At 43.3% G+C, this 21,329-nt stretch overlaps 1 protein-coding gene across 2 annotated transcripts in view; it reads left to right on the top strand.

Annotated features, from left to right (window-relative positions):
* Positions 1–21,329, top strand: part of rab27b (RAB27B, member RAS oncogene family) — a 34,942-nt gene that overhangs the window by 2,170 nt on the left and 11,443 nt on the right. Inside the window, exon 1 of one of the 2 annotated variants that reach the window (XM_035141545.2) lies at positions 13,805–13,944. The exons of the other annotated variant lie outside the window; for it this stretch is intronic. The gene's annotated coding sequence lies outside the window, so the exon portion shown is untranslated. Of the gene's footprint in view, positions 1–13,804; positions 13,945–21,329 lie in introns of those variants that run through there. 2 annotated transcript variants of the gene reach the window in all.

Raw genomic sequence — 21,329 nt, 5'->3', positions numbered from 1 at the left:
GCGAGACACTGGAGATCAAATCGTTAACCTGAATGTGTCACAGCTTCTCCATCCGCGAACCCAGAGACAAATGCAAACGCTACAGAGACCTGAAAACAATAGAGAGGGTCGGAGTGGGTATAAATATGGATGAACATTTTAAAGCACTCAAGATACGTGATGTTTTTTCAGTGTTTCCTTCCTCTAGTTTGTCATGAAGCTGAATGTAAACGTTCAGCAAAGTTAAAAAGCCCAACGTCTAACAAAGCCAGGTGAAGGGAGAGCGGAGGTCGACCAATCAGAGCAGACCGGGCTTCATCACGATATCAGAGTGTTTGAGTCAGAGGCTGAACAGAGGAGCTGCAGCGTTGGACAGTTTGAGGAAAGTGATGACAGACAAAGCAGTCGACTCAGAACCATCAAAAGTGAACTTTTGTTGGCTGAGAACCGTTGATGAGATAAATCTCCAGCTGATCACCGAGTTCATTCTGATCAGCGTTTATTTGTTCCAGCTCGGATTTGCAAATTAGCTCATTGGCTCTGTGGAGAAAAAACTTTGGGTTCTTTGGCTCGAGACGGCTGCTGAGCTTTATCTCCACCGGGTTATATCTGCCAAGAATCATTTCTATCACTAAAAGTTAATTCTGCCCACAGACGGGACTCTCAGGAAACCACACACACACACACACACACACACACACACACACACACACACACACACACACACACACACACACACACACACATGGAGCCAGCCCACGGTATCAGGTGGAAATCTTATCTATGCATTAATCATCTCAGAAGGGCTGATTCCTGGTGCTTCTAGTCGATACCCTGCAGGAGGGCGGCAGGAGGAGGGGAGAGAGACAGTGACGGAGACAGAGAAAGACGGAGAGAGCGAGACGAAAAGGGCACACTGGTTAGGGAGAGCCGTCCCAGTGTTAAAAGGTCACAGGGAATCATCACAGCAAAACACCTAACCTGAACTCTCAGGGGCTGCGGTTCTCTGCTGATGAACCTCAAAAGCACAACTGGACTTTCAGACATTACCATGGAAACGGGGGATGCAGCTCGTGGAAATTAAAAGACGACGGCATCAGGGAGGAACAAGCTGGAACATGTGGAAATATTTTGACCGTGATTACAGATTAGAGTTGTTTTATCATTCAGGAGATCACTGAAGGAAGATGGACAGAGAAGGATGGAGGGAGGGAAGATAAACGACAAACTGGGCATGGATGAAAAAGGGAATATGAATTAAGCTGGTGTTTCTCAACCTAGAGGAGGAGAGATGATCCACAAAAAAACATTTCTGCTGCACAAAATCTATTTATTCTTATGAAAAATGGAAAAGATTTAAATTATGGAACCCACTGTGACAGTGGGGGGGGGGTGGAGCCTGACGGAGAGCTCAACTTTATGGGAAAGATGGACCTAAACTTGAATTTATCCCGACTTTACAGGCTGTTTGGAGCAAATAAACACAAGTCACAGTCAAAACTGGCATCAGACAATAGTTTTATTATCTGTAAAAAGCTCAGATTGACAAACTACATCACAAAACACAGACGCCACTGCTGGATTAGATCAAATATGACATTTCTCTACCTAAGGTCTCTCGTTACTCATCATCCGACTCTATGCTGAGGAGCTGAAAGGGTTAAAATTTCCCTGGCAGATTTATCTCTTATTCCGGAGGCTTTAACAGATACTTTCCTAGAAGTTTGCGGCTCCACAGACCCGGGCTGTGAGAAATGGACATGGATTGAACGAGTGAGAACAGGAGCTGTGGGTTTGACCAGGATCGATAGTGAAGACTTGCTGTGGACAGTAAATCAGCTCTCCCCTCAGCTGCACCCTTTTATCCTCGCTCATATATAAACCAGGATCACTACTTCCTGTGACAGGGACTCCTCGCCATGCAGTGCAGTTTTAATGACGGAGGCTGATGTTGATTTATATACAGCAGAGGTTCACTGATCTCTGAAGGATTCCTCTGTTATTCTTCTGTGTGTGGCACAAATATTTCTTATATTCACACAAACTGGACCAAAGAGGCGATCAGAAAAAGATATGAGACAAAATCTAAGTCCACACACACACACAGACACACACACACACACACAGACACACACACACCCTGAGGCACCTCTCTGAATACGGTACAGTGACTGCTGCTGGTTACATTAATTATTAATAAGTCCTAATCTGCTGCTTCCTTTTGGGGCAGAGACACAGTCTGATTACCTGACGATTAAACACACCCCCTCAAATATTTAAGTATTAATAAAATCTGCTCGTTCACACTTAATGGCAGCGTTTGTGCCTTTTGATAGAAAATGTAACTCAAGTGGACTTGAGTGGAGGGGAAAGAAGAATCACAAAATGTCACGGCTGCGATTTGATAAAGGATTCCTCTGTCCTTCCTCGACCAGCCGCCATAGTGAAGAGAGAGAGCGGTGAGGGAAATATAATATTTATATTGTGCAGGAAAAAGAAATCTAAATGTGAAGGTTTCCCCCAGAAGCAGAGGAGATTGCACAGGCTGTACTGATGTTGTGCCTCCAGGTCTCCTCCACATCTCGGCGTCAAAGCCTGTGTGATGCAAAGCTATGATAAAAAATAAATAAATAAATAAAAGAATCACTACCTGTCAAAGCAGGCTAAGAGAGACGGAAAGAAGAGAGGCTCGTTTTCATCGGGCAAATAAAAGAAGAGAAATCCCCACTGAGAGAGATGGAGGTGAACACGTAGAAACTCAGACAGGAGCATCAATTCATCCTGAGACTTTGCAGCAGCAAGTAAACGACAAAGAAGCAGAGAAAGAGAGAAAGACGAGTGCAGACGGTGTTTAGTCCCGTGGTGGAGCCTTGGCAGTGACATATAGATCTCATTAGTTTTCAGTGTATTAATTCATGGCCAGTTTATCAACTATCTGGGTCCTTTAGATGATTTTATCTTCTCGATCTAACGTTTAATAATGTTCTGAGCCGAGAGGATTATTAATCAATATCTGCAATATACAGCCTGTTACATTACATACAGCCTGTGTGAGTGTGTGTGTGTGTGTGTGTGTGTGTGTGTGTGTGTGTGTGTGTGTGTGTGTGTGTGTGTGTGTGTGTGTGTGTGTGTGTTGTGTGTGTGTGTGAGGCCTTTGTGTTTGTCCAGTGTGTGTGTTGATATGAGAGGGAGTTTTTGCGACACACACAAAGAATCATTAATGCAGTAGCAGGGATGTTGTTGTGTTTCCGAAAACAACACTTGTGTGTCTGTTCAGTACGAGTTGACGTCCAAACTCCTGCGGCGATGAACCATATGACTTTCCTCCGCGTCACATGACAGGTGTCATTTGACGACGGCTGCACACATGGGATGTTCTGCAAGTTAAAGAATGTAGTGAGACCTACTGCAGCACACAGAGTAGACTGAAGCTGGATTATTTACACACATGCAGACGCTGAGACAATCGTATATCAGCCATTATACAGCTTGTGATATCGATACCGCGCTGTTCATCAATATTGATTATCTGAGACGACAGCAGCTCGACTCACTGGGAGTAAATCTAGGTCGTGTTGCTGGCACCAAGTCGACTTGATGGACTGGAATGATTTTACCTCAGAGAGCGGCGTGAAAGTGAGGAGTTCTCACTCCGCAGCTGCCTCTGGGGACTGAAATCTCCCCTGAAGTAGACGGAGCACTCACTCTACAGGAAAAAAGAAAAGCTTGATGACTCAATTTGTGGACTTTCAGGGAGCAGCCGTGAAACCCATGTGGTGAAACAGGATGTGACCTCACCGCGAGCTTCTGCTGAAGTGTCTCCCTGATCACAGTGCTGGGAGGCGGGGCTAAGGCACGTCGGAGTCTCTCTCTGTGGCGTGTGCACGTTCTCCTCGTGTCTGCTGGGGTTTTCTCCGGCTTCCTCCCACAGTCCAAACACGAGCAGGTTAATTGGAGACTGTAAAATGTCCGTAGGTGTGAGAGTGACTGGTTGTTTGTGATGTTTCCTTTTGATTCGCTGGCGGTGAACCTCGCTTCAGCTGAGAGAGAAGAAACGAGGTCACGGGCACAAACACTCTGCCTGAGGACGCAGGCCCTGAAACCGTGAAACCAACAGTTACAACCTTTTATTATTTAGTTGTGGATCGGTGGTATCTGAGTTTTTCTTTCATTTAATGGTATAAAGTCTGCGAGTTTTTTTTTTTTATTATGACTTGTTTTGATCCCGCGTCACGCTGGGAGCAGTTTGCCTGATGTACGTCAGAAGTCTCCCCGCGGCTCATTGTGGCGACGACTTCAAGGGAGAAGTGAGCTGGTTTGGAAAATGAAAGAACGAGAGAAGCAGCAGGAGAGAGGAGAGGAAACAGAAATGTGGGGCAGAGGAAGAGAGGGATGAGGTGAAAGAAAGAAAGGATGAGAGGAAAAAGCAAGTGGAGTCGTCTGAGGTCGAAACACTTTACAAACCAAACGTCAGAGTGTGAAAGAACAAACGTAACTGATGCAGACGTCCAGTCATAAACAGACTTAAAGTTAGCCACATGTATTTAAATGTGCTACATATATTAATCTGGCACCTTTTAATTATGTCATAATCAAATATATTAAGTTTCTTAGATTGTTAATGTTCACGGTTTCCCTTCGTTGGTGGTGGCGGCAAAATCTCCGGAGTAGTGTGGACGTCAGGTGAAAACTTAGAAGCAGAGATGCCTTTTTAAAACTAATATGTAGTAGTGTGGATATAGCTTTTCCCAGGATTTAGATCTTGATGAAAATAATAATTCATATATTTCGAGGACTGATGTTAATGAGTGGTAGAGCTTGATTTGAACTTAAGGGACTGTTGGGCCTTTGGCGCAGGTTTGAGCTCGATGAAGTCTAGTTAGTATAGAAAGTATCAGTGGAACCTGAAGTGCTCATGAAGCTGTGTTTGAAACATCTTGCTCCTGTGATGTGATGCATTTCCTGTTGAAACTGTGAAGCGCTGGCACGTTAGAAGAAGCGTTTTGATTGGATGTGAGGTCTTTTAATTAATCAGCCTTCAGAAAAGCTCCTGGCTTCAAAATACAAACTCTGCTTAGGGCTGAAAACTTAAGATTTCACCTTCGTGGCAACAATCAGATTCATAAACTGTCAAAAAGACACGAGACGTGAAACCTGAGAGACGACGGCTCGACTTCCTCCGCTGACGAGGAGAGAGAGAGGAGGGAGAGAGAGAGAGAGGGAGGGAGAGGGAAGAGAGAGAGAGCAGTGGGTGGGACGACAGCAGCATCGTGACCAGTAACTCTTTGCACTTGGAAAACCACCACACACCTCTCCTCTTCCTCCTCCTCCTCCTCTTCCTCCTCCTCGTCTTCTCTCCTTTCTTCACCTTCTCTCCCTCCGCTCCTTCTGCCTCCGTCACCAGGCAACTGGCCAGTCCTCCCCTCCCTCTGCTTTCTCTCTCTTCCCCTCTCATCTTTGTCACTCCCTCTTTTTCTCGTGCATTAAAACCTCTCTCATCCTCAGCCATACATTGTACGTAGGGTTTATATGAAATCTTATGGAATATGAATTACATTACTTGAACCCTGTTTCAGACACAAACACGTACAACATCACCCATCTCTAAAAAACATGTATTAAGTTATTTGAATGACCAAACACGTTTTTAAACACAGTCCAAGCCAGATTCAGATCCTGTGAACAAATACTGTCGACATCTTCATCATAGACTGTAAATAAAGATGGACGACGCAGCTCCACTTCCGAATGTTTTACAAAAATGAAGCTAAAATATCTTGGAGTGCCGACATCTTGCCCTTTTGACGTCAAGTATAATAATCACTAAACACCTAAATGTATAGGTTGCTCTCTGGAGACGGAGAAGACAGTAGAACATCGGCAGATAATGAAATAATGAAATTAAGCTGAAATATCCCGCATACGAACGCCGCCATCTTTCACCAATAACGTCATCTAAAGGCAAAATTAGTGTTGTAGCGATGGTGGTGTGGAGGTTCAGAGATTCCGGGTCCCATCAAAGTTTATGAAAAATATCAGAACCACCTAAAATGACAGAAACCTTTTGAGGAAAAAAAATATTTTTTAGTTTGGTCCATGTCCTATACTGCAGCCAGCCAGCAGGGGGCGATCAAGAGTCTGGGTGATACACGTGAGGGGTCGGATAAAGGAACAGGAAAAAACATCAAGTTATATTAACAGGATTTTATTCGTGCTCGTCTTTTCTCTTTCACTGTGGAAAACCAGATTGTTTTAGTTCTACGCCTTTTTTAAACGTCGAGTTTCTTCTTCTTCTTCTCCCTCCTCTTCATCTCTTCCCCCGTCCACACTTTCAGTCTCTTCTTGTTTTTCCTCTTAACGTCTCTTCCTCATTAGCGTCAGACGAGTTACGATTCTCTGGGAGCTGCCTCGGCCTCTGGATGGTTTTTCGGAGGAGGATTTCATTATTTATGTCTGAGGTCGTATTGAGCTGAATCCACTGGGAGTCACTGCAGTTTCCAACCATACATCCACACAGCAGCCGTTATTTATTTATTCATTCTGCCGACCAGGGACGGACGATACTTTAAAGCATTTTACAGAACATGCTTAGAGATTTCATTTGCTGTTTGAAGCATCTGCAGAAAGTTTCATCTAACAGGTACGACCACCTCTTAAAAACGGAGAGAAATCTTTAACAAAAAAGATGAATCTTAAAATAGTAATAATTTCCTTATTTACTTTGTACTTACTTACATATTTTCCCCACAAACCCACTGAGGCGTACACCTGCAGGGGGGTGTCTCTAAAAGTTGAACATTCATTTCTCAAATGTTGAACTTTGTCTCAACACAAACTTCTTCTGTGCAACAACTTTGCCTACAACTGACAATTCTGAAGAACTACTTGATAAAAGATGAAGCAAACAAGATCTGACATTCACTTTCAATGCCAGCTCTGAGTGTTGGACTGTTTTCAGTCAAACTCTCAGGGACGGAACCAGACTGTCGTTCAGATCACTCAGAGAAGCAGCCAGGACCTGCAGCGTGTCGCTTGGTGTAAATGTGGCGATAATAAGCCTGATGGGATAATAAATAACGAGCGTCCTGCTGCGTTCTGGTCTCCTTCCTGCTCCTGTGGGCGGAGAAAGTGTCCTGACTCTCCTCCAACATGAAGCTGTCCCCTGTGGGATTTCTGCGGCTGCCAGTGAAACATGGATCTGGAAAATGTCTTCTAATGGACGTGATGAAGATTAATTCTGCTGCTGCTGAAGGAAGCTCTGTAAACCACCTGTGAGAGCTGCTCCAGCGCTTTGAGGGTTTTCAGGGGTTTTGAGTTGACTGATGGCTGTTGTCACTTTTACATAAAAGCGACTGTAGGTGCTTGAATCAATGTTCAGTGTAAAGAGGAGCAGATCTGAAAGATGTGTGTTGTGTTTTACAGCTCATCCACACAGACGTTGGCCCTTATTGTCTAAAGCTGTTGAATCTCCTCGTCTTTCCACTTTGACGTCTTCCTCTTCTACGTGTACGGCTCCTCTTCTTCATCCTGAGATATTTGTGTTCTTCCAGTTTCACGTCCGTCACATGTTTTTTCCCTTGACATTTTACTTGGGGTGGGGCAGGAACAGTTCTGGGGAATGTCCGCAGCTACTGACTTGGTTGTTTGCGTATTTGCAAAAATACTGTGAGGAACCGTTAATGTCAAATTTCCGTTCTTGTCTCTCTCCCCCCAGCATCCCCCCCAATCCACTGGTGAAGATTTGAATATTGCTCTGTTTTTACTTTCTCTATTTTTCCTCTTCCTGTTGCTCCCGTCTCTCCTCTTCCTCCTTCTGCAGACTTCTTTTCCTTTCCTCTTCTTCAAAGTCTTTCTGCTCCTTGACCTCCTCGTCCAACTTCACTTTTCTTTGTCTGTTTAGCCCTGTTGTTTTCTCCTCCTCCTCCTCCTCCTCCTCCTCGTGACTCAGCTGACGTGACTTTCTTATAAGTCAGACAGAGGTGTCTCTTTCTCCCTCACATACATAAATACAATCAGCAGTGCAGTGTGTTAAATGTGACAAACAATATAATCTACTGGTGAATACACACACACACACACACACACACACACACACACACACACACACACACACGGCAGCACATGATTCAAGAAAACTCAGTCGCCATTTCTTCAAATCAAGGTGCAACACTTAATCAAACCAATTCAACCTCCTCTGCACAAACGCTGAGGCTCTGAAACAATGTCCGCCTTCCTCCTGACCGTCAAGAGTCACTTACGCAGACACTAAAAGTGCTAAATGTGCACAGAGCAGGTCTGTCCTTCATTAATTAGTGACATTTCGTGAGGCCGAAAGACAACATGGTGACCTTTTACCGGGGAAAGAGGTACAGGCGGAAAAAGAAAGAAGGTACGAGGGAGGAGAGAGGAAGAACAGACTAACGACACCAGTGCTGTTAAAAAATGTATGAGTCTCCAGCAGAGAGAGTGTGTGTGTGTGTGTGTGGTGTGTGTGTATGTGGGGTGTGTGTGTGTATGTGTGGTGTGTGTGTATGTGGGGTGTGTTAGCGTTTAACAGTCAAAATGAAGAACAGATAAACAGGGAACAGTTGAAGATGAGGTTAATGTAATTGTGTCAGTGATTATCTCCACAAGGGACTAGGTGATTTATACAGGGATGAGGGGGGGGGGGCTCCATTCCCATTAAACCAAAATCACCTGAAAAACCATCCTCCTCAATAACCTGATCATTCTGCCTTCCCCTATGAGCAAGAGCGTTGGGTGTGTGTGTGTGTGTGTGTGTGAGAGAATTTGTGTTTGCCGGTGAGCATCCTGTAGTTAGTGTGACTAAGTAAGTTGCAGGATTCACGGTTTATTTTTAAGAAGTTGAAACCAAATGGCATCGAAAAGATCGACCAATGGGAGGAACCCTATCTGTGGCCGTTGTTCTGTGCTGTCCATAAAGATTTTACCATCCTAGGCAGGCAAGCAGGATTTCTTTGAGGATCTCTCTTTGCTTTGGAATCGTCTCCACTAAACTGATCTGCCATTGACGGGAGCTGCTGTGTTGAAAAACGTGGATGTGGTCGTTACATCAGCGACTTCCATTTCTGCTGACTCGTAGACATTAGGACGTGATGAACCAGCACTTGGAGCTACACTGGTCTCCATTGTGCGCGGCAGGAAAACAACGACGTGAGCGTTCCCCGAGTCTCAGTGTCTCAACGTTAATACCTCTTTCTACTCGGTGTGTGAGAGGCTGTTGTTCTCAGACTCAGGATGTCTCATTTCAGAGCTGACGTATCTTCTAACATTTTCATACTAGATGACGGAGATCCTGATGTCGGATCCAGATTTTTAGAATCTCAATCTCTTGAAACCCAGAATGTTTGTTGTGACCTTTCCCCTATAAGCTGCGACCATTGCCTGGGTTGTTGTGAGTGTCTCTGGGTAAACAGGTTTTTAAACAGGGAAGGAAATTCTTTTTTACCAGTAATAGAAACTGCATGACTGAGTGATTGTTTTCCACGTTCACATCAGCTCGGACCTGCCGGGCTTCACTGCAGCAAGTTTCCCATAATTAGCTTTTTAAAATTCGGTTTTGCTCAGAAATAAATATGAATCATTGGCGTCTGTGGATATTGATTTGCGTAAATTGTGAGATGGGACGTTTTGCAACATTTTCATTTATTTCTCAGACAATAATTCAAGGCTCTTGATAGAAGGGAAAAAAAATCTGGTATATTTACGGGACTGATTTATGAGTGTTTGTAATTTGGTGCAGATATAGTGAATTTAAATATGGCTTCGTAGGGAACGTGCGTTAGCGCCTGTATCTGGGATATTTCGGTTTAATGTTTGTTCAATGGGAGGAAGTGGGGACGTGTCTTCCGTCTTCATATAGAGTCTATGGACGTGGCGACGACCTCCTCCAGTGAGTACGCTCACGCTTCATCCTTTAGCGACGCCGGCCCTCACTTGTCAGATTCATATTTACGATCTGCTTCATCTCCACCACAGAAACATGTGAAGTAAATCAGATCAGGCAGTTTGCGGCTCAGAGGGAATGTTTCTGCTTCGGGTTGTAATGCTTTACGTTGTCCGCCAGTGATTTGTGTTTGACTCGTGTCGCCCTGTTAGGTTTTTACTGTCGGCAGTTATGGAATATGGCTGCGTCTCACACACACACACACACACACACACACACACACACACACACACACACACACACACACACACACACACACACACACAGTGGTAGCAGCACTGTTGCATCAGTGGACCCTGTTGAACTGATCCTGGCTGTGTGCGTGTCCTTATCGTGTCCTCGCTGTGAGCTCATTTACATCCGCGTGTCAGTTGTGTGTCTGTGCTCTGTACCGATGAGACCCTTCCAATATATTAACACGATTAATTGTGGAGCGCCTCCCTCCGGTTCACTGGACATCCTCCCACCATGTTTATGCCTCGTGTCACAGTCTCAGTAGATTGGTTTGAACCCAGCTGCCCTTTTCACATTCAGCAACTGGGGGTTGAACGTTTCCCAGCGTCTGTGCCACTGACTCCCAGACACATGCACGTTTCACAGGGAAAAGAGGAAAGAGGAAAACGTGTGTATTCAAACGCGTGATGCGAGTGGTTGTGTTATCTGAGAGAATCTTTGGTCCAGTTCCCTTTCGCGTCTGCGCCTGCCCTCAGGGCATTTTCCTATTAAACAAATCACGTGCGACAGAATGAAACACACGACTATTCACGATGTGGTGATGTCACCGTCCTGCCGATGGCGGCCCGAACAATATGATTACTTCGGAGTGGCCCTGTGAACCCTCTGCTCTCAGTTACAGCAGCGTGTCGCTTTGTTTTTCATCTGCTCTTTAGGTGTAATTTCATGATATCAGGCGATCATACAGGGATTGTCCCTGTTCTGCTCCGTGCTGAGGTCACATGATGAGATACTGGGAGACCATGTGATGCAGCTGTAATCATCTAGAAACTAGTTTCCAGCTTTAGTCTTTGGATGTGTTTATTATTAAAATGTGAATTTTTGTTCATTAGATCTTAGAAAATGGTGAAAAATGCACATTTGAAGTTTATTCATTTGTTTTATTTTTATACTTGTTTTTTGGGACATTTGTTTCAGTTGTTGTATTTACTTTTTTACACATATTTGCATATTCTTGATATTTTATATTTTACGTTTCTATTATGTTTTCTATTTTTATCAAATCCTTATGACAAAGAAACTTTACTTGAGTCTTGATATTTAACTCCAAACTTTATTATAAATAACTATACAGATAAAAAAGAAAACACAAATGCAACCAACTTGAATTAAGAAAACAAACATAATATCTTTAATTTAAAATATAAACATAAATTCAAGTCTTTTTTGCTTCATGTATTCTCAAAATTTAAAGTTTTAATATACGCAAACATAAATGGAGATATTAATATGAATGATTAAAATAATATTTGACATTGAGCATAATTATCTATATTTATATATGTAACTTTCACCCAAGATTGGCCACATTTATAAAAAGTCACGTTCCAGTTAATTTAACTACGTCACTCAGAGAAGCTCCGCCAAGAACAAACAGACACAGACGAGAACTTAACCTTCTGAGGTAATGAGTTTAACTCACAACATCAGCCGTCTGGTGGTTTGCGTTACGGTGACCTGGGACGGACTCAAATTCCAGAGCCTGGAATAGATGAAGTCAACGAAAACATTCGTAACTCGTCTCCCATTCTCAGCCACCAGGGGGCAATCAAGACGTTTTGGCTTCACTTTTTAGGAGCCGGCATGTCGTCCATCTTTATTTACAGTCTAAAGTAATATGCTGTTTATGTAAATTAACAGAAACACTCAGATCTGGACTTTTACATATATTATATATATTTTAAGAATAGAAAAGAAGACAGAGATTTGCTAAGATGACCAGTTTCTAATGTAACAGCACATCGTCTCCTGCTGTCGGTGTTTCCTCGTGGAGACGGCGATGGATCTTGTTTTGTCGTGGTAGCTGTCGATTTTGAGGCTCGGTGACCTTTACCGTGGCCTAAAGGTCACCGACATGAGCTGCGTGACGCTCCTCCGGCCGGACACATGGAGACTTCCTGACCAGCTGAGAGAGGACAGGAGACGTTTTCTATTTTCTATTTCTGCCACTTAACTCCACTCGTGTACGTTTTGGATTCATACCACAGCTCCGAGTGGCTCCTGAGAAGGATTTAATCAGAAATGATTAAAGACGACATGTAGTTACATTAGAAAAACACAATCAAAACCATTTATTTCATATTTTTATCCGTAAACTAAAAGCGACTCAGTTTCTATTTCGATCTGCCTTCACGTGTCTCACTTTATTTTCCGTGTTCTAGACCAATTGAACTAAACTACAGGTGTGAAACTGAGCAATTTCTGAAACATCACTTTAAAGACATTAAGCTGCCGTTTCAATAAACTGTGTTATTGTGTGAGGAGAGGAGCAGATGGTTTTATCCTTCGTCTCCACGTGTCGCCGTCACTTTGGATGATTGAAGGCTGTAATGAAGCTGTGATGGCCGACGGCGAGCTGAGCACACACACACGCTATGTGAGCAGAAGTTCTACGGAAGCTTATTCTTGGCGTTCCAGTTGAAGGAATCCAGCGCATCACAGTTCACATTTAAATAACTGTTTCCTACGTTTTGTCTGAGCTGAACTCAACCCAGAAAAACACAGGAAGCAAAACTAGAGAAAGACATGGTGTGTAATTTCAAAGTAAAACAGGAAATAATCAACTTAATAAAGTCCAAGCTGAGAATTTTCAAAAACGATTGCAATGTTATTCAAAGGTCCAACATTTAAGAACAAGTGTCTACCCACAGTTGTGCTGTTTAATTTTTTTGTCTCCTGTGTTACTGCTGCCAGCTACACACACACACACACACAACACACACACACACACACACACACACACACACACACACACACATACGCAAACAGTTTCCTGCACCATCATGACCAGAGGCTGATCTGCTCTGTACTTATTAACTGATGTGTGTGTGTGTGTGTGTGTGTGTGTGTGTGTGTGTGTGTGTGTGTGTGTGTGTGTGTGTGTGTGTGTGTGTGTGTGTGTGTGTGTGTCTGTGTGTGTGTGTCCTGAGTTGGTTTACAGTAGTCTGACTCCACCCTCTCATTACACACTAAAGCAGAGAGTAACAGAAGAGGACACAGCTGCATGTGAACGTCAGGAGGTAACTAACCGGTGATCCTGGTAACCAGTCAGCTTCGTCACCCTGGTAAAAAGACAACCAGCTGCTAAACTTTAAAACCAGGTCGTCAGTTAACTACTCTGTCATTTGCAGAAGTTTGTGATTCTACCATTTAGTTTGTTCAATCATTTATTGTGGAATTAATTGTGGATGTCAGTGAGTTAGTTGGTTAGACAATCCTCTAGTTGGTTGGTCGGTTATAAAGCCAGTTAATCAGTTGGTTTGGTAGTTAGTGAGTTAATAATTTAGTCAGGAATTCAGATGTGAATGTTGGTAGTCAGTCAGTCAGTTGGTTGGTTAGTTAACCAGTCAGTTCTTCAATAAGTTCAGTCAGTTGTTCAGTTGTTTTAGCTGGTGGTTAGTTAGTTAGTTAGATATCTAGTTAGTTGTTGTTTGAGTTAGTTAGTGAGGCAGGTTTATTCAGTAATATCCTTGTTTGTCAGTTGCTCATTCAGACTGCAGGGAGGTTAACAAGTTAATCACCAAGACAACAAACATGAAGTCAGAGTCATCGGTCCCTGCAGCCAGTCAGCTGGTCGGTGGGGGGAGTGACTTCCTCTGCGCTGCGCTGCCTCCAGCTGAACTAGTCATCCACTCATCCAGTGACCCAGCCTCAGTCCGTCACTCATTCAGACGCTGGCTGGGTGTGGATGCAGGGCTGCCGGTCAGCTGTCGTTCTCCCTCAGGATCTCTCACTGTTGATTCAACAGCGGAGCCACTGAAGAGGTAAGCAGCTCCGAGGATCAGCAGGATGTTGGTTTGGTCCCTTTTGTCCAGTTGCAGGCTGCAGAGACAGAGAGACGGGGGTTCTGCAGACGACAGGAGTTTATAGTCGGGTATCGCTGCAGTTGATAACCGCCGCTGTGAGCAGCTTCCTCCAGGAGACTCGTCTGAGCTCTGAGGACAGGAGCCGCTCATGAATTGTCTCTGATGCTCAGTCTCATGACGGTGGTGATGATCTGAGGGAGAGTCCCAGGCTGCTTTGTGTTTCATGAAGAGCTGATTAGAAAACATGGCATCGGGTTTTTAAAAACTTTATTGAGCGTCATCTGAAACAAGGAGCGGCTTTGCCAAAGTTCCTGAAGGAGTCAGACTCGCATTATTTAGATGATTTAATTCTGCATTTCTGCATTAAATGGAAAAACAAGTTGAATACATAGATTCATCTTCTGAAATGATAAATGTGGCTTTATCCTTGGGGAGTGAAAATGACGACACCTCAAATATATAGTGTTTATTTTAAAGTGCATCACTTTTTGAAACAGCTCAGACAAAATGATCAGTGAAAGATATCAAGTAAAAACACTTTGTAACTCCCTCTGAGACGAGCAGGCGGTTAATGTGCACCGATGTCTCCTCTGAGATGTTGAGGGGGGATGATGCAAACTTCCTGCTCTGACGGCAAATGTGTTGAAACTTGTGTGTTTTCTTTAAAAACAGATTTAAAGACGGTAAAAAGGCCAAAAAAGCTGTTTGCAAAAGATTTCCGCTTTACTCCCAGTGGAGGTTACACATCACAGTGGACACGCTTGTTTATCTATGTGGTTCATTTCTGTTCCATTTGTCTTAGTGAAAATGATTTTACTTTGGGAGGTGGAACAGTGCATAATGGAGGGGGCACTTAACCCCAAAGCCCCCTCCTGGTGACGGCCCTGTAGTGAACGGCGACCAATCACTGATCCCCATTGTTTGATCAGGTTAACAACTTGTGTTTTTTCTTATTTTTTCTGTCAAAGACAAGATCTAATAAGACATAAGTTAATTTATTGTCAAACCTTCAAAGTGCAGAGACGTCAACTCGCTGTAGTTTGTGTATGAAACTAAAACACTGAAGATTTACAGTGGGATTCATCTTGTTCTCAGCTCACTCTTGTTTTGTTTGACTAGTGAACTGAACTTTATCGTCTGACACTTCGGGAGAGGAGCTTCTTGAACTCAGCCGAAAACCTACGAGCTTTGTTTGAACAACATTATCCTGAAACTAGTTTGACTGCAGAGGTGCTGGTGGTGGTGGTGGTGGGGGGTGGTGGTGTCATTTAAACATCATTTAAAGCTTGTGTGATATCAGGAAACGGAAATTAACTGCAGAGTCACTGGATGAGACAGAAAGTGCTGATGTTAAATTCATAAATATCTCGTCCTGCTGCTCACGGATCAGAGCTGTTTCCTCTTCCATGATTTTATAACACAACTGAGTCATTGGTAAATATTTGAGTTTGAGCATGTTATTATAATAATGGTTAAAAACACAGGCACAATTTTGAAAATAAAAATTGTGTGTGTGTGTGTGTGTGTGTGTGTGTGTGTGTGTGTGTGTGTGTGTGTGTGTGTGTGTGTGTGTGTGTGTGTGTGTGTGTGTGTGTGTGTGTGTGTGTGTGTGTGTGTGTGTGTGTGTGTGTGGTTTAAATCTCCCTGTGGGAATGACAACGTGGCGTCTTGCTCTCGGCACTAAAGGGAAATGTCAAACATGAACTGAGGTGTTTTTAGATTTTGCAGTTGGAACAAACTTTTTTCAAGGAATAACAGTTTTAAGAATTTAGCTACGTCATCGTGACTAAATACTAAGTTAGCTGCAGATTGTGTGTCTAATTTGATTGGTTGCAAATGTTAATGGATTTCTACCATAAACTGTATAACATCTTCTCACTATCCAGAAATAAAGCCAGAATATGAACATGTGAACAAACTGTGAAGCCAAAAGATGCTTTGGATTTAGCAGATTCAGAATTTTTTCACATTTAGCTATTTTTCTAAACGTGTTTAAAAAACCATTTCATCGGGACAGAAGCATAATATTGAGTAGAATTGCTATTTTTAAGGCTTTTGGGATTTTAAATTGAAACCCTTTGCTGCAGTGAAGCTGAATTTCTAATGTGGTGAAATTGGATCAGTTCCTCTGCCTGAGGCTCGGAGTCCACGTGGGACTCTGCTGGAATCTCTACTCATTTAATCAACACATTCGTAATAAAGCAGCAGGATAAAAAGTGGAGTGTAACATCTTTGTAAGGATTTTTCTCTGGTTTTAAAAATGTCTGGGTTTGTGTTTGGATAAAAAAAACCATTTGTTCTTTGTTTTATCTTCCAAATTCCAAATAAATGCCAGGATTGAGATCATGTATTTGCAGAAAAGGATGAGATCTGGTGTTTTCACACCTTGAATAATGGGAAGTAGATCACAAACCTCCACCAAGACCAGTCTCTCTGTTTTCATTTGTAGTACAAGTTGGCGATTGTCTCTTGATTGTTTGAAACTCATAGTTTGATGATAAGTTGCCAACCACCACCAGATGTTAGGGACATATCATCAGTTTTGTACCTTAGCATCAACTGGTGTTTCAGCCTTTTAATCACAAGACACCCGCTGTCCCCCCCCCGCAGGCTGATCAGACCTGGGTGTGTCCCGATGATCGTGGGGCCCAGTTGGGGTCTAACTTCCTGATCCAGAGCCATTTAGCTGCAGCGTTCTGTTGTCCCTCATGTTTCTTTTATGGTCCGGTGCTTGTCCATGGATTCCTAGATCTCTGGGCAACCTGATGCTGGATGTAAAGCTCCTGCAGCCGACCTCCACTGGGCGGACTGTGGCTTTCCAGCCACGTTGTCCTGTCTCAGATTCCGTCTCCAGGCTTTCCTGACCCATACAAGTGATGCTGTTCATGCAGAGCCGCTGATTGAAGACAATTTCTCTATAATAACCCTCAGTGAAGTTCCACATGCTTCTGAAAATATAACAAAATATAACTCAGCGTTGACATCACTGGACTTCTGGACCTCAAATAGGATCAGAGAGGGAAACCCCTTCGTTGGATTAAGAGGCAGAAAAACAGATGGTGATAAATTAGAGTTAAATTGTTGTGATAATTAGATTTTCTACACATCTCTGAAGGTTAAATCTGGTATAAAGACTTTGTTTATGCCATAAAAATCACTTTTCCTCTGCTTCTCCATAAAATGTAAAAAGTAGAGAAGGACAAACTGATCGTGGATTCTCTTCCAGAGGATTTGTTTCTGCTTTAGGACCCAGCAGACGTCAGGGAGTAGGGCGGGCTCGGCTCCTGCTGATAATGATGTTGTGTGTTTCTCTCGTGTCCTGAGGGCGAACATCAGGACCACAAATGAAGTCAGCTGACTGGTCACATGACCTCCGACTCGACGAGGCCAAGTGTGATGATGAGGAGGATTGAGAGGAGGCGACTGAACTATGAGTAAAGAAACGATAGATATGAGCTGAACAGAGCAGAGAGGAGATCAGAGCAGGAACAGATGAGTCGTGTTCAACAAACAAAGACATTTGAACTAATCCTGCACTAATAGTGTTAATAATGACTGAGTCTATTTAGCTGTAACAGTATCCAGGCTCCTGGATTTGTAAATATTGGCTCATTATTATGATATTAACAGCTAAACCGAAGAGGAGCCATTATTTTTATTATGATAATTATTATTATTACCCTTCCCCTTTGCATCCGGTTCCAATTTGGCAAAATACCTCGACTTTAAAAGCTCTGTGATTGGTCAAACACGTGTAGGACATTAATACCGAGGCTCCACTACAAGACGACTACTTTACAGAATCTGGCTCCAGATTACGTCACCAGTTCAAGATGGCAGCGCTCGTGTCCGAGATACTTTGGCTTCATTTCTGTACAGTGGACGGAAGTGAAGGTGCAACGTCCGTCTTTATTTTCAGTCCATGGCTTTAGCTGCTTCTCTCACTCTCTCTTGTTGGCTTAATGAACACGGTGTGAACGGTTACAGCAGTTTGTGGGGGTGCTGTGCTGAAATCCACATTCCTCCCAACGACCCCAGCAGTTTACTGCGCACGAGTGTGTTCACTCTAACCCGGTTAACGGTCCCGTCGGAGTCATGAGACCGGCAGGTTGCGGCACAATGTACAGTTGTGTGTCTCCACGTTAGTTTGAATTCCACGGTGTTTCCTTCTGATTTGTATTTGATCCAGTTTCATGTGGCTGAGAGCGTAATAGGATTCGGGGGCTTCCACTTGAAAAGGTTTGTTTACGCCTGTCGGGACAACTTTTATTGTGTAGCTTGAGTTCCTGAAGGTGGCGTTCGTTTTCCTTTTTCTGTTTGGCATTTGTTTTGCTGTGTGTTTGGTTGAATTTCTCCATTTCTTTAATTGGCCTTAAAACTAATGATGTTCCCATCAGCCCCAGTTATCCCTAATTAGCAAATCTGACCCGACTTTCTGTTGGAATCAAACGCTTAATTGTTAAAAAGACCAATCATCAGAAGCTTCTACCTTCTGACTTGACGGCTGATTGTTCTGTGAGTTAATAAATGATGATCCCTCCTTGTCAAAGATCTGTAATAACAAACAGACTTTTCATATTATCCCTGTGATCTCCAGATTTGAACCCCCAACCCTGCCAGTGCACTTTGCTATAAACCTGCAGCACCTTTGACTTCCCCGTCCCTGCTCTTCCACCTCTCTGTGTTATTATTTTATTTCCACGCTGACCTTTCAGATCCAGCTGTCTGTACAGATGTTAGCCAGCCTCCTGCTGAGTGTTTCATGTTCTATCTGATCAGACTCCAGAAGTCAGCGCACTGAGTGAGACTCTGTGGTCACAATATTAATCCTGGTAAGAAGATATTTACCCTCAAGAAACATCTACACACTTGTCCAACTATGTTAAAATAAAAGTAGCAGCCACAGTTTAGTTTTCCACCAGTTCACCAAGCTGCTGCCAAGTGTCCCTGTCGTCTCAAATGTGCCAAGTGGGTCTGAGATGGCGAAAGGTCCCGGACAGTCTGAGAGTTGAACCTTTGAGGACGTCTGGACAAATTAGATCTTCAAGGTTCCAGTCTCCGTCCCAGCGGTTATTGATCGTTGACTCTGGACGATAGATTGGTCACGACAACAAAGGCCGTCAGCAGCGTCCACAGATCAGCTGCAAAACAAATTACTTAGTTGTCTGATTTGGTTAAAACGCTGCACGAGGCCACAACAGTCAAACACAAAGGTCAGCGACAAAGGTCTGCTGACCTTTAATAGACATTTGTGAAACAGAAGTTTTTGAGCAACAGTTTGTGGGGATGTATCTCAACACACACACAACTTGTCATTAATCCAACCTTTCTACTACTTTCTGTAAAGTTCTGACACCTGAGAACAAGTGTTCGATCAGATCTTTAGTCTTTACTCATTCTTCGGACAACGGTGCAGCCTCGGGATCCAATGTTGTAGTTTCATCGTTCCCCAGCAGATTCAAGAACCATTCACACTTTGGCCTCCTAACACACAATAACACAGATGTTTACTCTGGGTCTCCGGTGACTCCAGCAACTACAGGAGCCTGAAGCGCTAACAAACCACACATCAATGACCTTAATAATGACGCCTCAGAAGTTAAATACCTTGGTGCCCAAGCTGTAAGGTTTGTTTCCAGAGCTGTTTACGACCCGTGTCTGTCTCTGAGTTTGAGGACGTCCAGTCTTTTACTTCCTCTAAACAGCGATGTGTGTAAAACTCAGCGTTCCGAGGTCACAACGTTTGGATTCTCTGCTCGTGATGGAATCGTATTTGCACTTGATTGCTGGAAACAGACTTTTGAGTGTGATAAATCTGTGTGTTGGTGGAAATTACACTCAGGGTCTGTCAGGTGGATTTATGTTTCTCCACAGGCAGAGGAAATCTATTCTTTAGAGTTTCTTTATACGGTCGTTCAGTTTGGGATTTAACCTGATGTTTGTAAACGTAACAACACAAGATGGATGTGTTGTACTATCGGCAACATGCGTTTTATATACGTAGAAATACTGCGATAGAGAGAAATAAAATGGTTTTATTTCATATTAAGATCAGAAAATATACATTTAAGTTGTTTCCTCCATCTGGTTTGTTTGTTTTTCAGCAGGATTACGCAAAAACTGCTTTTTTAACATTGCCACCTATTTCCCAGGGAATAATTATAATCGACCTTGTTGAAAATAATTTAGGGGACTGATATTTATGAGTATGTTGGTGCAGCTTCTCTTTACTTTCTTTAAGGAGTCTTTCTCTTTAAAGGGGTGTCTGTGTTTTCCAGCCGCTGTTTGGTAACAACCAGAGATACAAACCTGTAACTACAACACCAATGTGGAGCTGAGATCATGTGGATTAGTAGAGAATCGACCCTTTATATGTGTCTTCAACAGTTTTAGAACTAAGTCCGGATGAAGATGATGGATTTGAGGCAGGTTATTTAAAGGGGCTGTTGGTTCTGAGCCCGACTGAGTGTCACTAGTTCGTCTTGTTTGCTTGATCCCTCGGTAGAAGACTGTTTATATTTCTGACCTGTGTTTATCAGGCTGCTAAACACGAGGAGCCAGTTATTCCAGAACAGGAAGTCTTGTTTTCTTGCAGTCAGCATTCTGACGATGGGAGGTTGGTCTTTTACACCACAAATAGGCAGATATGGAGAAATGTCATGTTTCATATCTGATGCTTCAGGTGTGAACGCAGAATTTTCATTTCTCGGTGACAGAGATTAATCTCCTGCCTCAAAAGTTGCAGTTACACCAGTTTAAATATTCATGTTTTCACTCAAGATGATTATACAGCAGCGACATGTTGTACGAGCTTGTAGTATTAATTAAAACGAGCAGTATTCGTATTAATATTTAATAAGTGGATCACATATGAATGAGACTGAGAGTCGCGATGCCTGTTGTTATCTCTCATGTGAAGGATAAGAGAGGAGGAAGAGTGAAACACTGCAGCTTCCTGAGAGATGATCAGATACACACACACACACACACACACACATAGACACACACACACACACACACACACGCACACACGCACACATGCACACGCACACCAGTCATTTCTTCTCTGTGCTGAAGGACTAGATTGTTGTCGACTCCTCCGATTGTCTCCCCTCCTGTTTATTCCCTCTCTCTCTCTCTCTCCTGTTGTGTGTGATTGCTCATACATTTTTAATGCCTCTTTGTGCTTTTATGGTTTTGTTCTTGCTCGGTGTGTTGAGATTCAGGCCCCAGGGAAAACCTGTCCTCCACAACCTGTACGTGACGAAGCCTCTTCTTTTACTGTACGGCGCTGACGCTTCTGTCGGGAACGCACCCGGTCGCTGAGTAACTGTGTGAACATA

This window comes from Hippoglossus stenolepis, chromosome 18 (assembly GCF_022539355.2).
Source record: "Hippoglossus stenolepis isolate QCI-W04-F060 chromosome 18, HSTE1.2, whole genome shotgun sequence".
NCBI classification, from domain to species: Eukaryota; Metazoa; Chordata; class Actinopteri; order Pleuronectiformes; family Pleuronectidae; genus Hippoglossus; species Hippoglossus stenolepis.
The sequence above is the reverse complement of the archived record's forward strand: the minus strand, read 5'-3'. Positions and strand labels throughout refer to the sequence as shown.